This window comes from Acomys russatus, chromosome 1, assembly GCF_903995435.1.
Source record: "Acomys russatus chromosome 1, mAcoRus1.1, whole genome shotgun sequence".
Taxonomy (NCBI): Eukaryota; Metazoa; Chordata; class Mammalia; order Rodentia; family Muridae; genus Acomys; species Acomys russatus.
In genome coordinates this window covers 74,762,897-74,784,316 of record NC_067137.1, presented here as the reverse complement: position 1 = coordinate 74,784,316, position 21,420 = coordinate 74,762,897, and the positions used below count along the sequence as shown (strand labels likewise).

Sequence of the window (21,420 nt, the reverse complement as noted above, 5' to 3'; positions counted from 1 at the left end):
GTCCATAATGCAGGACTAGCTTGTTAAAATGTGAAGCTTTGCAGCTGAGATGATAGCTTGCTTGGTAAAGTGCTTGCTGTGCTAAGCATGGTAATATGCATTTGTAATTCCAAGTCTGGTAAGGTAGATATAGGAGACTCCATGGTGCTCATGGGCCAGCCATCCTAGCTTAGTTCATGACTCTTTCGACAGTGGGACAGTGTCAAAAAGCAATGTTGGTGGTACCTGAGGAAGAAAATCTGAGGTTGTCCTTGGCACTCTTCTGCCCACATGTGCATCTTCAGACAACAACCACACAAACCAAAGCAACTAACCAACCAACCAAATAGAAAACCAAAACCCCAAAACCAAAACAAGACATAAAGAAGCTGCAGCATCAATTCATCCACAGGTGAAAACACACCTACAGAAACTCAGCTTTAGATATAATTCTTTTTTAAATAATGGAGCAGGCACAGAGGGCAAGAGAGTTGGCACATTGACATCCCAACTCAGTGTGCTAAGTGACACTGATTTCCAGATAATTTTATGCTAAGGAGGCAAGTATGAATGAAAGTATTTCATTATGTATGCTGTGGAATTTTCTCTTCTTCATGACAATTTCACAGAGAAATTTTCAATTGTTTTTTTTCATCATTGTAACTCATGGTTATAAGATGTTGATTCTTTGGATACATTTTTATTATGGCTCCATTCACTTATGGGATAAACTAATATCTGTCTAAATTTTGGGGATATATTGGTACAAAAAAAAGCAACAGAGCACCTAAGTGTTGTTTTCTGGTTTATTTCTGAAAATACCTACATATTCATCTCCTGTTTGCATTAGCAAGGATGAAAATATATTGAATACAGCCCTTACAGCAAAGAGAGTGGTTCACCTGCCTGGACAAGGGAGAAGAAGATGAAACGCATGGGTTTTTTTCTCCATTATTAATATTCTAGCCTCTTTAATTAGTTATCCTTTAGATGGTTTGGTTTCTGGAGTAAGTTTGCCAACAGATTCTTGGGGAGAAGGGATTGATGGAGGATTATGAATTTGGTTTCTCTGGCTTCTCCATTAGAATTATAGTCAATCATTTAGAAGTAATGAGGAAGTTATTTCTAATTGTGGAAAAATGCTTATACCATAGAAAATTAACCATAAAGAAAAAGTGAATTTAAAAAGTCCTATCAACAGCCACTGCCACACAGACATACATTTTTAGATACAATTCCACTTATGGAAAACCTCTGAACTTCCTACTGTTCACAGGATTGGATTGGTTCTTTAGTTTTCTGTATTTGTAAATTTACATCTCACTGACTTTGCTAGTTCATTTTCAAAAAAGGTATTCACTTATGTTGGTTACCATAGAAACTAGAAGTGCTTCATTGGCATGTAGCACTCTGTGTATATTCTTCTTCCTCCTTGCTTTTGAAGTCTGATAAATTGCTCTGTGGCATTTTGTTTAGAATAACCTTTTTAAAATTACATTTTTCATGAAATAAGTCTCCATAACCTTCAAATGTGTTGCTTTATATTAATCTATATCCTAATTTTGATGTGATTTTTTAAAAAATAAAACCTCCAACTGATGACATAGTGTTTTCTAAATAACACTGAGTAGGACAAATCAAAATATCAATGGGCCCCTTTAGAAAAAATATACATTTTGCTTTATTAAACAAATACAATATTTGAGATGACATATTTAATTGGATATATTGGCAGGTGTTTTTAGGAGTTAAATAGGATGAAGCTATTAGCATCCGTATATTCAGCTTTCAGATGGGTTTGAAATAATACCAACACTGAGAAATGAAGTCACACTTCACCATGTCTACAAATGAGTAAGAATGTAGAGGTAATAGAAGCTTTGGGAATTAAAATTTGGAAACCATCATTTGAGAAATACATAGACTAATGCACTACCTTTATCTCATTGTCTTGAGCAGATTACCCACCACTTTTCGTTCCCCTGTGTCTGTTTTAATTTGAGGTTGTTTGTCTCCTGAACAATTCTCCCAATACTGTTTAGGAGACACAGGATGCCAGATTCTAGACCTCCCTCTGCCACTATCAAACTGTGAATCTGTATTCTTGAGTAGGTCACTTTGCTCTACTTTAATTTACAAAACCATCAAAGTGAAAGATTGGATGTGGGTCTTGACGATCTGGGTCAACTCTAGGAATCTATGTCTTATTCTGTTATCTTAAATAGCTACTGTGAATTCTACTGTGATAGTCTTTGTCTGTGCGAAGAACATGTTGCTGTTTACTAGGAGTTTCTTGAAGTGACACTACGAACCACCCATAGATAGGAAAGTGAGTGATCTCTCAGCCTGAGTCATATCATGTCTTCAGTGTGTTAAGGAATGTGGAGAATCCATAGCTGTAGGATGTTTTCCAATAAGACAGGATATCTGTGAAGTGGCCTTGTCATTGCACCATTAATGATCCATACTTCATGTGATAATTTGTTCATATAACTGGAATGCTGTTCTAATAGGGTTTTAAAGATTCTTCTTCTTCTTCTTCTTCTTCTTCTTCTTCTTCTTCTTCTTCTTCTTCTTCTTCTTCTTCTTCTTCTTCTTCTTCTTCTTCTGTTCCTCCTCCTTCTTATTTTCTTCCTCCTTCTTCATTAATAGTAGTAGTAATTTATCTATGTATGTATGGGTAGCAGTCAGAGGACACCATTTAGGAGTCAGTCTTCCCTTCCACCATGGGTGCTGGGACAAACCCAGGTTTTGAGAATCTCATAGTAAGCACTGTGTCCTTTTTTATTTTTCGTGGGGCAGAGAGGCACAGTAAAGGCTCTTTTCAAATTTAGACATGGCATTCGTTAGCTTAGAAATCATGTACAGTTTCACACATATGATATGAAAATGTCTTAGTGCCTCTAACATTTTCTGTAAGATTTTGTTTTAGGTTCCTGTATCTATTCCCTCCTGTAGCACTTGACAAATATTTGGGAGTTATTGAACTTCCTTCCATTTCTCACTGTGGGTATATGTTATCGACCAGTTTCACAGATTTTATTCTGAACAACAAAAAAGTAGATAGGAACACATTCTGTGAAATGGATGATGCTATGGAAATACCTGTTATTGCATGTAATAACAGCTTTGGTGTTCTTACCATCAGGAGGCTATTGTTATTCTAACATGGTGTTTTCTTGTGTTAGTAGTGAAGTACTAAGTGGTAAATGTTTTCTTACCTCCTCTCTGCCCTTTCTCTAGAATTCTTCCATAACTATTTATTATTGTACAGTGTCCTCAGCCCCTTTTATCTGTTTACAAAAGATTTATTTGTATTCCTATGTATGTGTGGGTGTTTGCTACGTGAGTATGGGTGCCTGTGGAGGCTAGAAGGGGTTGTCAAATCTCCTGGAACTGGAGTTATAGGTGTCTGTCAGCCACCAGCCACCCTACATGAGTGCTAGGCATGGAACCTGGGTCCTCTGGAAGAGCAGTGAGTGCTCTGAACTGCTGAACCCTCTCTCGCCAGCCCAGCCATCATAGTTTGTCTACTTTAAATCTTGTTCTCCTATGAAGAGCTGGTCTCATTTACAGCCCTCTCAAAGTTAGTTGTTTTACCTACTGAATCCCCTGTACCGGATTTATTTTGTCCGTGAGAAGTTTCTTTCTCATTACTATTTCAGCACCTTCTCCCTCTTCTTTTATATATCTACTATCCTAGGCTATTTATACCTTTATTATTTTAATATCAGACTCTTCCAGAAAATGGTATTATGTCCTGGAAGATATCTGTATTTCTTCATTTAGTGCCTATGGCAATTAATTAAGTTAATATTTATAGTCATAATTGGTTTTGACCGACATAAAGCAACTGAGGTAGCGTGGATTAAGGAGTGTGCCTAAGATCATGATCTAGGATTCACATCCAGGTAGCATGGCTTTTCTGCCTATCATTTACCTATCGTGCCTGTATTAGTTACTTTTCTGGCTTCAGTGACAAAGTACTGTGAGAAAAATGACTTCAGAAGGAAATGTTTCTTTCAGTTTATAGTTTGAAGGTGGAGGCTAACATGACTGGGAAAGACCTGACAACAGCTACAGACAGGAGCAGGACCTGGAGGCCAGCTGGGCACATTGAGTCTGTGGTCAGGAGGCACAGTGCAAACAAGAATTCAGAGCTGGCTATAAAATCTACTAGGGCCACCTTCATCTCTCCACTTCCTCTCCAAGGCACCATCTGTAAAGAACCTACAACTTTCCCAAACAATACCACTTTCCAGGTAACTAGTGTTCAAACAGTAGCATGTGGGGGAAGTTTCACACTCACATACTATCTATTGTCTATACTGCTTATGGCTCTGTTTCTTTAAACTCCTTTACTCTAATTTACTCATCCTCAAAAGGACTTTAAAACCCAAAGTACTAAATATTTGTATATTGTTTATCATTATCTCCCTACCAAAATGTCAGCTCCATGAAAACAGGGACTTTCTTTTGTTTGTGTTTTTGAATGTATAGTATATATGAGACATTTAAAATGCATCTGAATGAGTGAATGAGTAAATGGACAAAGAAACAAACATGGCATCATGTCCTGGTAACTTATCAGATGCCTCTCTGCTGGAGCTGGGACACTGTAAGTTGCCTTCTTGATGCTGGCAGCCTGGCTCCTGTTAGGGCAAGCAGCTCTGGAACTCTGGAACCCTCTCAGGCTAGAGAAGCAGGTGCAGGGAGCATCTCCTACTTTACTCAGTAGTTCCCCAGAACAGCAGTTTCTTTCTAGAAGCCATTTTCTGTAGTGGTGACTGGTGCCAGCTTGCTGATCTGCTCACAGTTGCTGAGACAGGAGCACCACTTAATCAGTGCCTGCTGCTCAGCCCCAAGGTCTGCAGGCTTTTACATCTTCAGCTCTGTGGACCTTACCTTTAAGAATTTACAATTTATCAAAGAAAGAATAAGCAGGCTATGAAGATGAGACCTAATAGCCTATGAACATATAGTGGGGGAGGATGTCCCCCTCTGTCATAGACCTAGGGGAGGGGAATAGGGTGAAAATGGGAGGGAGGGAGGAATGGGAGGATACAAGTGATGGGATAACAATTAACTTGTAATCTGAATAAATTAATGAAATTAAAATAAAAACAAACAAACAAACAAGAATTTACAATTTACTCATTATAATGCACTCTCTTTGTTTCTCCCATTCCTGTGAATGTTAGCTGTTGCATGGCTATTTCTCTGGCTCATTAGTACTCCGTTTTGCCTTTTTCAATTTTCTATTATATGGTTAATATTTTTCATGCTAATTTTTTTAATTTTCAGAACTTGGCATTGTCGTTGTGTCTTGAGTGTTTTTCAGGTCAAAGTTTATTGATCTTTCAGAGATGAGACTTCGGGATTGGCCTTGTCTTGTCCTTGAGCTTGAATGTAGTTCTTAGCTCTGTGCAAATATATAAGAAGACGTACATAATTCATGGTATGTGGTGTTAACCAAGATTAATCTGATTTTAGTGTGCTATTGTGGACTAATAACAAGCATTTGTAGCTGTTGGTCATTATGACAGTAATGATGAGTGCATGAATTATGGCATGAGGTGGCTTGATTGAAATGCAGGGGAGGAAGCGCAGAAGATATTATACTAAGCCCTTACGTGGAACTCAAACCACTGCCAGAGAATTCGAGAGGATTTTAAAGGAATTGCTTAATGGCTAAGTACAAATTTTACTTGTTTAGATTGTAGGTATACAAGTTCAAATTTATCTGGTTCCTTTATGTGTGAAAGAATTGGTAGACCTGGAGTGGGGGCATCTGAGGGGATTCATGCTTACCCCAAGATTTCATTCAAAGCCTATTTCCATGACAAATGATAAAAAATCAGAAGGAGAAAATCACAATTCAAATGTTATTGTTAGAATGTGATGTACATTAATGTTCTTCAACAGAGGAATCTATGTCCAGTGAGTGTCAGTCCATATATTATACTGTGTCTGCTCAACAACTCCCCAGAAAGAGGAATGTTTGTTTTAAGTCTGTCAACACTGAAAAATGGTATCAGTTGCTTTTCCTGGTAGGAGCCATTGCTGAGAGTCTTGTTGTCATTTATGGAGTCTGATAGACTGCAGGAGCCACTCTGCTTGTCATCAGCAGCTGTCAGAGGCTTCCCTGCTTCATTGCTCACAAGTACGTGAATAACCCTCCTGCTTTCAGTCACTGTCCCATTGTTTTAGACCATGCTCCATCCAGTCTGCATTCAGAGAGCCACAGTGCACCAATGCTGCATGCACTGAAACAGTACAGTCTTAGTGATGTTACCTTTTGTAAAGTTTATTTGAAATCTGACGTTAATTTTTAAGTTCAATGTATCCAGTTTTGTGTGCATGTGGTGTATATGCATGTATGCATGGTGTATGTTGTGTGTGGTGCCTTTATATTAGTGTGTTCATGTATATGCCTTTGCACCCAAGTGGAGACCAGAGCATGGCATTGAGTGTTTCCTCTGTTGTTGTCTACCTTGAGAATGAGTCTCTCACTGAGTCAGGGGCTTGATGTTTCATGTAAGCTGGCTGACCAGTGCATTTTCAGGGTTCACCCATCGCTGTCCCCAAATGCTGGGATTATTGGGATGTACAAGCCATGTCTTCTTTTTAAAGTGAGTGTTGGGGTTTGGGGTCCTTGTGTTTGGAGAATAAGCAGTCTTACCCATTGAACCATCTCTTAAATCCTTAAATTAGACTTGTTTTGACAGACGCATGAAAGCATAAAAGTAATTGTCTTTCTTCTAAGCCTAAAAACAATCAAACAAACCAAGAAACAAACAGAACCCCTCCCCCAAACCCAGTATGTTATTGTTAACTGTACTCATCCTAGTGTAAAATTAAACAGTAGGTCTTATTTCTCCTGACTGAGAAACTTTCTTGGATTTTGGTGCAAACTTTTGTTAAAATAAGTAAATACATGGTGGGGAGTTGGAATACTGAGTTTTTGGACATGTCAAGCCATGTAAGAAGTCCAGCACAGTAATAAGTAGCAATTGCAGACTAGGGTAGTTCTGAGAACTGTTACCCAGGGTCTGTAACACCCAGTTCTTTCATCAATAAACAGCAGTAACAAGCTATAGACTTCTGTTAGGATTAAGCAAAATAAAAGAAGACTTAAAGTAGTGGTTTGGTTTCCCCACTGTAGCTCTAGAAAATTACCACACCTTTGAGGGGGTAACAAGAGTGTGATCTTTTATCCTTCAGCTGAGTCTCACTGGGAAAAAATCAAAGTGTGAGCTAGGCTTCAAAGGGTTGCTTCAATGCCTTTTGTCAACTTCTACATGGTTCTTTATTTTTTGGCTCCTGGCTCCTTTTTCCACCTTCCACTCTACCTGCATAGCCTCTATAAACCATCCCTCATACCACTATTTTACACTTATGACTTTCTTCGATGCATTTGGATTTCCAAGATAATCCCTCATCAAAACTTGAGCTGATTAACAATGTTTTAATTCTATATACAACTTCTGTTCCCCTTTCCCTGTAAGCAAATATGCTCATAAGTTCTGGATATCATCACATAAACTTCTTAGGGCAGACTGTATACAAACATATAATTCCAGGGAACTGCTTAGCATTCTGCTTGAACTCTAGCAGCATTCCACAAAGTCATTCAAACAAATAAAAATTAATACCATGAATCTGGAGAATTAGGTAAATGATGTGTGTATAGACAATTTATTTTGGGCTTGGAAAAAAGAGCATTGCCATCTCTGGATACCCCTGTGGTCCCAGTTCATCCTCTTTACATGGCTTTATCTATATTTTCTCTTATGGAAGGGCAGCACATTTCTGTCTATTTGTTACTAATAATAAGTATGTAGCAATTATTTAAAGTTCCACCAGGTGTTCTGACAGTGTTATTCAACTAGTTGAATATAAATTTATTTCAGGATCATTCATAATCCTTCAGGAAAATTGGTAATATTTTTAATTTGGCAGCTCAGTATTCTTGAGATTTTATCTGCTCAAAATAAGAAAAATTGCTCCTCAAAAGAAGAACAGATTGGCTTGGTTATTACTTTCACCTATATTTTGCTCCATACTACAAAGTAATTTTTTGGTATTTTTATTTATAATAATTTGTTCACATTACATCCCGATTGTTATCCTATTGCCTTTATCATCCAGATCTCAACCTCCCTCCATCTTCCACACTATTCCCCTCCCCTAGACCTCTGTCAGTGGAGGAGTGGCTCCTAACCCACTGTCTGATCAAATTCTATCAGGTCTCATCAGGATAGCCTGCACCTCCTTCCTCTGTGTGCCTGCAAGGCTGCCCCACCAAGGGACAGTGATAAAATCGGAGGTACCAGAGTTCATGTCAGAGGCAGTCCCCTCTCTCCCTTCTACCTACACACATGGAGCATGAGCTGTCCATCAGCTACATATGAACAGGGAGTCCAGGTCCTCTGCATGCATTGTCCTTGGTTGGTGCATCAGTTTGTGTAGTGCCCCCTATGTCCAGATTCACTGGCCTTGGTGGTCTCTCTTTGGAACTCCTGATCCTTCCAGGTCCTTCCATGCCCCCACTCTTCTATACAACTCTCAGCTCTCTTACCACGGTCCAGATGCAAGTCCCAGTATCTGTCCTGAACCCCCCACTGGGTGGAGTTCCTCAGAGGACTTCTATGTTGGGCTAATAGCCCCTTATAAATGAGTACATTCAATGCACGTTTTTCTGGGTCTGGGTTACATCACTCATGATGATTGTCTATAGTTCCATCCATTTGCCTGCAAATTTCAAGATTTCTTTGTTTTTAATAGCTGAATAGTATTCAGTTGTGTAAACTACAACAGTTTATTTATCCATTCTTCAGTTGATGGACATCTGGGTTGTTTCCAGATTCTGGATATCATGAATAAAGCTGCTATGAACATAGTTGAGCATATGTACTTGATGAAAGTCCTCAACATAAAATCAGACACATGAAATCTGTTAGAAAAAAATGTGGGAAAGAGCCTTAAGCTTATAGGCACAGGAGCAAACTTCCTGAACAGAACACCAACAGCTGAGGCCCTAAGATCAACCATTAATAAATGGGACCTTATGAAACTGAAAAGGTTCTGTAAGGTGAAGGACACTGTCAACAGAACAAAACAACAGCCTACAGACTTGGAAAAGATCTTCACCAACTCTACATCTGACAAAGGGCTAATATCCAAAATGTATAAAGAACTCAAGAAATTAAACACCAACAAACCAAATACTTCAATTAAAAAATGGGGCACAGAACTAAACAGAGAATTTTCAACAGAGAAATAGAGAATAGCTGAGAAACACTTAAGGAAATGCTTGACATTCTTTTTTTCTTTTTCTTTTTTTGATTTTTTATTAATTTATTCATATTACATCTCAATGGTTATCCCATCCCTTGTATCCTCCCATTACTCCCTCCCTCACATTTTCCCCTTACTCCCCTCCCCTATGACTGTGCCTGAGAGGGATTACCTCCCCCTGTATATGCTCATAAGGTATCAAGTCTCTTCTTGGTAGCCTGCTATCCTTCCTCTGATGCTTGACATTCTTAATCATCAAGGAAATGTAAATCAAAATGACTCAGGTTCCACCTTACACCTGTCTGAATGGGATTGGGGTGAAAGTGGGAGGGTGGGAGGAATGGGAGGATGTATGGGATGGGATAGAAAATGAGATGTAATATGAATTATTTTATCTTTCAATAAAGATGTGTTAAAAAAAATTCATGTGGCAGCACATGCTGGCAAGGATGCTGAGCAAAGGGAAAACTCCTCCATTTATGGTAGGAATGCAAACTTGCAAAACCACTTTGAAAATTAATCCCAATTTCTCAGAAAATTGGAAATAATACTACCTTAGGACTCAGCTATTCCACTCCAGAGTATATACCCAGAAAGTTATATTTTGATTTTTTTGTATTTATTTTCTTATTTGTTTTTTCAGTTATGAGGATCAAACCTAGGGCCTTGTCAATATCACTGAGCTACAAATCCGACATTACTTTATTTTTTATTATTTTATTATTGCTACATGTATACATATATTCCAATAGGTAAGGACAACTTGCTGGGTCTATTTAATTTTTCTAGTACGTATATAATTTTAGAGATGGTCACTTGATATGGAATAAAAAATTAGGAGGTTCATCAATAGGGAAGCCTGATTTTCCTTTCTTAGTAGGACTTAGTTGTCTGTAGCTCTGCATTTAGAGATGATGCTTTGTGAGATCCCCCATGTCTATGTTGGCCTGTCAGCTGGTCTCATTGTGAAGGCTTACTATTTTTATGATATATGTAAGCACAGAGAAGAGATGCCTTAGAGTACTAATGCATTTTAAGGTGTTTCTCTATCATGAAATCAAACCTTGAAAAAAAATTGAAATAGCTTATGTTTATTGGCAGCATTGTCGACTTTTTCTTTTCATATCACCTATTGTAATCTTTAAAAGATTGCTAGGATCTATTTGTTTTCTTCTTTCTTTTCAATATCAAAGTTAGCACTTATGGAAGGAAGAGCCACAGATATTTATAAGCTAACTAGAAGATTGCACTATTGCTTTCTCCTCTGAAAGATTTTTGTTTTTATACTGTATATCTTATGCAGTGGTTTTTCAGCTCATTAAGGGAAATTTCAGCATTACAGTTAGGATTTTTGTTTATAATCACACACATGTATGTGGAGAATTAACCTCTCTACATGTTCTTAGGTAGTCTATGATTTGTGTAACCTGAATCCAGTTGCACCATTCAAAATTTAGAAATTCCTATTCTTATTTGATGCAATATCAGTATTCAGCTTGTGTCAAACAGACCTGATTTCAGTTAATGCCTTCTTGAATTCACTGCTGCAGGTTGAGACAATTTTGATTTGATCTCTGTTAATTGACTTGGCATTTACTCTGAAGGTGCCATTAGGATTGTTTTACACAGCTCTCTCAGAACACAAAACAGAAGGGTGAAGTATAGTGGCTTGTTTGCATAATTGAAGCAGAAAAACTTATACCAAGTTGATGCTTTCCAGTGTTTCTAAATGCATTGTCAAACTTTTCTTTCAAACCCCGAGGGCTTCATGCTTAGTCAAAAGGATTTAGCTGTATGCTGAACACATACAGTGTAATGCCATGTCAAAATGGGAGAGAAGATCTCATTTCCTCAGTCTGCTTTTTATTGCTGTCAGTAGTTTGCAGCGCAACCCTTGGTGCCAAGCAGTTAGGAACAATGTTATCATTGGAGAACAGTGTTTGGGTTTAGTGCTTTATATGCTAGAGCTGACAAGTCAGACTTTCAGAGCGAATCTCCAGAGTCATGTGCTGTGCTCCATTTGAGTGTGCAACCGTTTCTATTGTCTACAGAGAGCTTTGACCTTTCAGCAAGGGCTGGGCACATCCTGTGTAAGGACTTACATGGCTATGCTGAGTTAGGACTTTAGCTTTTTATACATTCAATCCAGTAGACAAGACTGTTTCAGTAATTGGCTCCTCCTCCTGCAAAAACAAGCTTCTTTGACGAGGAGTGGGAGCTGTACTTATCTATGGGTATAAGGATAACTATTTGGAAAACAGAAATTACATGCATTTGACAAAATTGCACTAGTAGGATCTTCTTTAGAGTCTATGACTCTACCAGGCCCAGGTAGTTGGCTAGGTTTACAGTACCAGGAATGACTTCTAACCCATTTAGTGGATGGGCCTTAAGTCCAATTAGACATCTGTTAGTTACCACCAACATGAAAGCGCTGATATCTCACCATTGTGGATATCTTTCCAGGATGGTCATTGTGGTTCACAGGCGTTGCACCTGGGTAGGAATGCTGCTTTCCTCCTTTGGCATTTTGAGTAACACCTTCAGATACTATGGAAGGTAGTCCTTAGCAAGGTTATAGCTTGATCCTTCTAACTTCTGTTTCCTAAACATGCAGTGTCTCCAGCCATAGTGTTTTACCTTCATATCCTTGGAGGAAATAGTCTATTGTTTTAGGAATCTCATGGATTCCTCTGAACAGTGATTGAGAAACCACACCTGGTTAGTATATAGAGACCAATATTGTCATGGGGTTCCCAACTCTACCTAATATGTTTGCGATTGAATCTCTATACTTAAATCTTAGGGAACATTGTGGAAGAGGGCATGGAAGGATTATAAGAGCCAGAGTACCAATGCATGACTCACATGATGGTGCCTTATATATGAGACAGGAGGCTTTACCCATGAAATCTCAACAATATGTTTGCCTGAACAAAACATGCTTAATGTAAAAACCAGATGACATGCCAACATGGATGAAGGAAATCTCCCAAGTCTCATCCCTAGATGAAGAGCTATAAGTAAGCAGTGGCTGCTGAGAAAGGGAGACTCAGTTTTTGACACCAACAAATGCTCTAGTAGGTTATCTAATACCTAATTGTCAACAGTAACCACATACTAAATGGACTCAGTATGTCATACATACATACCTACACATATGTATAAATATGTGTGTAAAATACATATTTATCTACTTTTTGTCCTATCATCCCTAGGTATTTCTAATCTATTTCTCAACTTAATGCCTTGCTACTCACAAGGTTATTTTTAATTCACTGGTATAGAATTTTTAATATTGATACAAAATAAATTTAACTTTAGATATATTGGTATAGAAATCAAATTTAAGATTATTCTTCCCACATACTATATTTATTTCTACTCTAGTATATGACATTGTACCCATACAACTCAATTATAATAAAAGGTTTACTTCCAATATCTTGAAAGCACTACTGCAGGTTGTTTAGGAGAAGTAAGTTATATAAATTGTTAGTTGATCAAATCATGATCATATCAATTACTAGTCTATTTTTATCACAATAATATACATCCTAGGTATAACAGATAGGTATGATTCTATAGAAAGATATGGTAAAATAGATAATGTCTTCAAAAACCTCAGAGACATACAGAATATGGCACTTAAAGATGCTTTTCTTATATTAAAGATTCATTGACAATGACACAGGTTAATTCCTGGCAATACCCAGCCTACCTCAAAGAGGATGATGAGCATCAAAGAACCTTCTTATGGAGATAGTTTCAAATATGGCAAACAAGCCACTGGGCATAATGTCCTCATTTCTACCACAGACAGAATTCTGACTAAAAAAGGCCAAGCTTGGATGCAGGCAGAGACAATGGCCAAACTCTGCCTAGACAAGGTAAGCAAGTCCTAAATAGTTCCTGCCTCACAAGTGTGTCTGTCAAGATATATTGGGTCAGAAGGCTGAAGATGATGAGTTTTGGATGACTGCTCAGGTAGCAAACTGTCTCTACCATCTTCTCCTTTGGGAAGCTACTAACTTGTACTCCCTGTATACTCAGGTAATCAATTTTATTCCTTCTCAAGTCTCTGATGGGATTGAAGACCAGACAGTTTAGTTTTTATAATGAAGATTAGTTGTGTAGGAGCTAAGATGTTTTTAGGTCTATATAGATATTTTAAGCTAATAATGGCAATATATGCTAGATATTGATTTACATTCAGAATTTTAGATGCACCAAGATAAGAAAGATGTTTTCTTCAATGCTGTCAAATACAAATATCCAAAACATTATGAATGTGACATTTATTCAATTCCTAATTGTTTCATGGTTCTTCTTGCTGTAGGTCGCTTATTTTATATATGTATAATAATATAAATGTACATGTAAAAATAAAATATTTAATAAAAATACATATTTATGTATAATAATGGGTCATGAATTTGAGAGTGAGTGAGGGTGACAGAGGGGGAGTTGAGAAGGAAAGGGGTGGAAATAATGTAAGTACAGTAGTGCAGTGTGAAATTTCCATAAAATAAAAAGTTAAATGTCTTATTTTAATAGAGATATATTCTTCTTAATTGCACTGCTTTCTTCTTTTTTGTATGTTGGGATTTTTGCTTTCGTGGACAGAATATGTGGAGATTAAAAATATTTGATAACAAACTGTATAAAGCAAACAAGTGCTGGTTGACAATTGAGATGTGCTGTCCCTGTGGGAAAACTAGTCAAGGCTCACTCAAGCTTTGGACCTCACCCTGATATTTAGATAAAATTAAGCTATATCTTAAACACTACAATCCCATTGCACAAGATTTCTTTCTAAAACATGTCAGTCCATCATTGAATGAAACTAGCCAGAGGGCGGAGGGATAGGTGGGAGGTTATAAGTAGACAGGACATCAGATTATCTGAGTCAAACTGAAGTCGGATATTTTTCTATAGAAACTTCTGGTGCTTATGTTTGTGCAAATGATCTGCAAGTCTTGTATGATTTAAAGTCAGAATGGATAGCAAGGATGCTTACATCCCTTTAAAGTTCTTTCTCAGCAAGTTTATAATTTGTCCCTAGAGGATTAGTCTAAGAATATTTTTTCTTGGCATGTTTAAAATCTTTGGGCTTCTTTTTATAATAAAGAATTTTTAATAGCCTTCCAAATAGCTGAGTTTGCATTTTCAGTACTTTCTTCCCTGTCTGAGGATTTCTACCTCTATTATATTAGGAAAATTCCAAAAGGGACTTAGAAATTTTAGTATTTACAGTATTCCTCATCTATATAATTTGCATTTTTTCAAAATGTATTGAGGGACTAAGCTCTATTTTCATTTAAAGAACCCATTCATATTGCTAAACATGGGACAATTAATTCTTCAAACAGGATTATATGTCTCTAGTGTATGAAAAGACTGAACTTAGGAATTTTGTAAGTGACTATACTCTACAAATTCATACTAGTAGGATTTTCACTCCTATATTCACAAATAGGGGGAAGTGATGCTCAGTGCTTAAAAATTATTTGGAAGGACAATCTAATATTTTATTATATTATCCATTTTGTCATATAGTTTTATATATTCTAAGTTTTTAATCTATACATGAGATTTTAAAACTTTTTCTTTGCAGTTAATTTGTCAAGAAAGAAGAAATGGGAACAAATGTTAAATCCGTGGAGCGACTCTAAATCTTTGGGTGAGAAAAACATTAGACAATAGTAAATGATTGCTCTCAGAAAAGGTGTCTTTGTGTTAGAACTTTTTTTTTTCTGAATAAATTAAAGCAGCTGGATTAGCTAATTTTGGGGTTAGGCTAAAGAAGATAAATTATTCTGTAAGAAGTTGAATTCTGATCAGAGACTTGGACTCCTAGTTTGCATCTTACTTACATTTTATCTAGTTTTTTTTTTTGTTGTTGTTGTTTGTTTGTTTTGTTTTGTTTAAAGGGAATAATGGAGGACCAAGTATCAGTTGTTCTATGGCCTGTGCAGGGTGATCACTTTTGTCTTCCTTGCCAAGTTACCTCAATGCTGATGAAGGATTCCTGGATTGCTGTAGAGGAACTAAGTTAGTGATTTCCCTAGGCCTCTGCCTCCTCGAATGTGGCCTGTGTATTAAGGGCCTGGTATAATGTAACTAAAGTTTAATTTCATTTTCTCATGTGAGCATATTTTAAAAATAGTAATAAACTGCCTCTTCATCTCCTTAATTTGTTTAGTGTAGGTTCTGAACACTTTGAATTCTAAGAAATCAGTAGCATTTTCTAAAGTCACTTAGAGAGAAGGGACTTTAGGCAGCTGTACGTTCTCACTAACTGGAGGCTAACTTTGAACTATATACCATATGATAGCCTCAAACATTATGACATAAAATATCCCCAGATTGCTAAATTTATAAGGGATCTTCTTATTCAGTAGATTCCTAGGGAAATATTCAGTTTGGTCAGTTTTACCAGAAATTAAGAGAAAGAGTGAATGGGAGAGGATTGATGCATGAATGAATGAAGGACAAGGTGAGGGCAGACACACTCACTGTATGAACAGAGGTATATGGGATCTTACAGAAGCTATGACATTTGGCTGAGACAAGAACTCACTAGGCTTTCCCCAAGCAACTTTTTAGTTTCGGGGCTGAGAATCCTTGTTATTCCTGTTGAGAGAGATATTAATGACCAATTATAGTTAGTTCCTGTTATCTTGATGTTGGTGGTGGTAGTGTGTATGTGTATGTGTGTGTGCGTGTGTGCATGAGTGTATGTGTGTGTATATATGCATGTGTGCATGTGTGCGTGTGTGTGTGTGTGCGCGTGTGCGCGTGTGCGTGTGTGTGTGTGTGTGTGTGTGTGTGTGTGTGTGTATGTGCCTTCTTTTGGTCTTGCTACAATTGAATTATTTGTGTGTTTTCTTGGATGTAGTTAACTTCCTTGGGATGTAGTTTTCCTTCTTGCTTCTTCTGTGCTTATAATTAAAATTTGTGTTTTCCTTTTTCATTTCTGTTTTTTGAAACAGAGTTCCTCTGCGTAGCCTTGGCTCCCCTGGACTTGCTTTGTAGACCAGGCTGACCTTAAACTCACAGAGATACACCTGCTTCTGCCTCCCCGAGTACTGGGATTACAGGCATGCGCCACAGCACCTGGATGTGTCTATTTATGATTTTTATCTGTCTACCATTATTTGGTGGCATAGTTTTTAATGTTTACACAATATAAAGATGCTACTTACCATTCTCTTACTACTAAAGTTGGAAGTATCCAATTGCTTAGTATGACAATAAATACATTCTTTTACCATCTCTAACTTAATGCTTTTTGAGAGTTACCAACCTGTGACCATATTCCTTCTTCCAGTATGTGCCACATAGCCTCAAGATGAACCCTTCAGTGCAAATGCCTTAAGTAAATTCAGTTATCAAATACATTCACATCCTCCAACAAAAGTAACCACTCTCTTGAAACATTCTCTGCTGTAGTGTCTACAACACAGATTCCTAATTTTCTGTTTATTTATAGTCACCTTTAGTAATAATTTGCTTGCTTTTATCCTGTATTACTTTAAGTATTTTATTGGTTCGGATGTTCAATTGTAGACATTCTCATTTTGTTGGACTTAGTTAGGTAAGCATATCCAATTCATGGTTGTAAATACTGTTTGTATTTCCAATGATGTTCACAAGTGTTTATCTTGTAAACCTATTAACATCTTCATTTTCTCCCATAGGCATTTCAAAATCAAAATGTTCAATTTAACATGGATATTGTTTTCAATAGCTCATCCTTGTATCCTGCCTTTTCAGCATTTCAGTAAGTGGTGTTTATATTCTCATAGATTTAACACAAGTATACACATTATAATTCTTTTTAATTTTTTATTTATTAGAAAAATTACACAAATATACAATGCATCTTGATCATAGCCATTTCTTTTTTAAGATGCTGTCACCTTATCATTTTACCCTTTCCAAGTCTCTTTATAATCCAGAATCCAATCGTGGTCCACTGGAATATATGTAACCTACCGTGGGCCACACAGCTGAAGAAAACCAACTCTCCCTCTCCTAGAAGCCTTCATTTACTTTGTCCCTTAGTTTTAATCCATTTCTTGTTAATGACAACATAGACCAATATGCCCTCATCTTATTTCTCATCCACACTTCAGCCAATTCATTATTTACTTGCAGTCCTAGTTTCCTGTTGCAATTCTACTTTAAATGCATGGTAGTGAGAGCTTTGCCAGGGGCTCACCTTTCTTGTGAGCATTCTAGCTGACTATTTGAATTCTATTCTTACAGAAACCTACATGTATGTTGACCTCCAAGATTCCTGCCCCACACTGTCAACATACAATATGTGGTTATGCATGGAGTCTCTAAATAACATGGGATATTCACTCCCCTGATTAGGTTTACTTGTATGAAAAACTAGAAACTTTGCCTCTATCACACTGAAAAGAGATTGGTCCTTGCAACCTTCCATACTGTGAGGGGACTATTTTGACCAGGACATGATAGTAGCTATTAGTACCGATACAGTTGTCAGCCAGCAAGATACCTGGAGCTAGAGGCATTCTGAAGCTTCTTCCAGTGCTTAGTTAGCCAGGAAGAGACTTTGAGCATTGGATACAATCCCGCCTCTGACTAATACAACTAGGCCTGCTGGGATTCAGATCAGAGAACCTAGCTCATGTTTACCTCAGCTCTCAACCTTGGCTCTCATGGAACTATGAGATAGTATATTTGCTTGCATTGCTTTAATTGCAAGTGACCACAGCTTAATTGTAAGTTGCCAATTGCATTGGCAGCAATACAAAATTCCCCCCTTTAAGTACTTTGTAGTATTTAAAGAAAAATAGTATTTACTGATGCAGTCTGTAAGTCACTGTGTCCCTTAACTTCTTCCAGCACATTTCATGTGCTGCCACCTGCCACCTGGCCTTGCTCCCTTCACGTTTTTTTTTTTTTTTTTCTTTTCTTCATAACACAACACCCACATTTTAAAAAATGGTTTCTCAATTCTATACCCTTTCCTACGGAACCTTTCTCTCCTCATCACCTAAAAGTACTTTTAATGATTTACATTTTTTGTTTGAGCATTTTACACACATGTTTTAATCAAATCCAGGCCCCATTCCTTCCCCTCCAATTTCTCCCCTCTTCCCACATCATTTTTTTCTTTTAAAAGAATTTATTTTTTTTTTAAAAAATTTAATTCATTCACTGTACATCCCATTGTTGCTTGCCTCCCTTGTCACCTCCCAGCCCTACCTTCCCTCTCTCATACCCCCTCCCCCTTCCCCTCCCCTAGTCCTCAGGAAGGAGGAGCCCTCCTCCCCTGTCATCTGACCTCAGCTTATTATGTCTCATCTGGACTGCCTGCATTCTCTCCCTCTGTGGCCTGGCAAGGCTGCCTTGCCACAGGGAAGTGATCAGCAAGTGGGCACCAGAGTCCATGTCAGAGGTAGCCCCTCCTCCTCATATTATGGGACCCACAAGGAGACTGGGCTGCCTACCTACTACACCTGAGCAGAGGGTCTAGGTCCCCACCATGCATGGTTCTTGGTTGGTGCCTCAGTCTCTGTAGCACCTTCCCCGCCTCCTCCCAGATTTGTTGGCTCCATTGGTCTCCTTATAGAGCTCCTGACATACCCAGGTCCTTCTATCCCTCAACACTTTTTCTTACCAACTTCATGTGCTCTTCTTTTAAAATCCTACTGAGTCCACTTCCTGCTCCCTGCAGGTGTGTAGCAGTAGGATGCCCTGCTGGAGCACTAGCAGTCCCCTAGGGGTAGGTAACATTCTTGAAGAAAACCAACATTTCTTCTCCCAGAAGCCACCAGTTACCAAAAGCCCTTCAAGCCTAAAGAGTTCATAAACCACTACCCCATTAATGCTGGGATTTTGACTGATATAGTCTTGTGCAGATCTTTCGTATATAGCCAGTGCCGCAGTGAGTTCATATATACAATGGTTTTTGCAGGCCCACTAGTACATACTGTAGATGTCAGGTTAGCTTGTTTTCCTACAGAACTATAAAGTCCATGAGGGCAGGAAACCATGTTGTTTTTGTTGTTGGTTGTTTTCCCAAACACCCGAAATATCATTGGAATACATACCTGCTAAAATTTTTTCCTTGAGGAAATTAGAATTTCCAAAATTCAGGATTTTTGAATGTATAATTGTTGGTAAATAATATGAATTTTATAAATTTTATTTGACATGTGAATATTTTATGTTTTTAATTTTTGATAAATTTATACATTGTTTTAACCTTAATTAGTATATCCATAATGATATATAATTATGTTTTCTGTGTATGTAAGAAGTTTTAAAATCTACTTTATTAACAATTTCAAATATATAATGTATATCAGTTATAGTTAGGCTCTTATACACGGAACTTGTAGAACTTAGAAACTTTATATGTAATTTTATTTATGTATTTGTTATTTATGATGTATTAAAATAGATTCTTTTTTCATATAATATATGATGATTACAGCTTAATAATTTTTAAATATCCATAGTAGATATTGTATCAGTTTAAGCTCTAGTAAAGTACAAGACTATTCATCATAGTGCTCTTGGTTTGGGGGTGTTATTCTTAAAACAAATTTTTGTTATTTTGTATTGATATTATCTTGACTGTTTTAGAAGTAAAATTATCTTCTCATGATTTATTGGTCATTGAGTTTTACCTATAATTTTGTTTTAACTAATGATCTTCAGTCTTCTATTGTCTCTATATTTACACTGATTTCTAACGTGATTTGGACATTAAAAATCTCTATGTGATATTTTGGCTTAGTTCAGTAGTTTCTCCTGACATTTTAATTTAATTTACTTTTAGGCATACAGAAATTAAAATTTTACACCTTCTGCCCTTACCATCCACTGATTCAGAAACATATTTCAGACTTTATCTTATCTGATCTATTCAGGTAGGAACAAATCATTATAGGTCACAATTTGTGTATTAGGTCTATATTAATTTGAAGCATGTCTGATACTTCTAAATTATGGATCTTAAATTCATTAAAATTCTACATGAAATTAAATCCTATTCAGAAAATTTATTTTTGGTAAAAATTAAATGCAAATTATCTGTCAGAAGCCTTTTAGAAAATTTGTCTGGTTCTTTGATTACTGGAATATGTCACATGTGGTGGTATCAAAATACTCCTCAGTTCTGAGTCCGAAATAAATGCCCCAGCTATTCAACCTGAAGAGCAGGTGAGGCAGAAGTCATAGGTAGTTTATTGTATATATGTGTAATAATATAAAAGTATATGTAAAAAATAAAAAATGTTTAAAAACATAAAAATCATTAACTGATTATGTTATACATCGTCATTCCTGATTTACATGCACTATTAGTAGTAGAAACATAGAATATACTATGATATGATAATTAGGTCATAATTAGGTGAGATGAAATTATTAATTTATGCTTAGTTTTAATTGACATAGTAAATACATATATTGCTTATGATTTAATATTTATGTTAACATTTCAGTATATGAACTCAATGTGTAATGATTGGAATAATAGGCATATCAATCTTCACAAATATTCATTATCTATTTGTATTGGGAATATTCACTCATTCTTTGAAATATTCAGTCAGTTGTTGTCAAGCATTTTGGAGACTTGGAAGTCTAAGACAATCAGTATGCCAGTTGGTCTATCTCTACATACTTAGAAGGTTTTTTTCCTAGAAGGTTCTAGAGCAACTTCTGAGTTTAGGTTTCAATTTATGAATTTTGAGGAAGGTACAAGGACTCATTCTTAACACTATTGTGTGAAAAACAGAGAGTTTCTTCAATTTGCTTTTATGTTGTCATGAAGCAAAAGAGAAAATTTTAAAATATTTTCAGATTAATGATATTATTTAGCAAATGTTCATGTTTTGATTTCTGTGAGCGCATTTTAAAGCTTTATATTTTCCTTGCATGCTTTTGTTAGAATATATATCATATTATGTAAATATATCCATCTGGCCACCTATAATCTACTTCACTGGGGTTTTCTTTTCCAATTCTTCAATAGAAATTTTTATTAATTTTGTTTGACAATTTCATAAATGTATACAATGTATTTTGAATAGCCTCTCCTCTCATCCCCTTTCATTTTCTCCCCCCCCCCCCCGCTGTCAAACTGCT

General features: G+C 36.8%; 1 protein-coding gene across 1 annotated transcript in view; it reads left to right on the top strand.

Annotated features, from left to right (window-relative positions):
* Klhl28 (kelch like family member 28) overlaps window positions 1–21,420 on the top strand; it is a 643,595-nt gene that overhangs the window by 404,079 nt on the left and 218,096 nt on the right. The window lies entirely within an intron of this gene.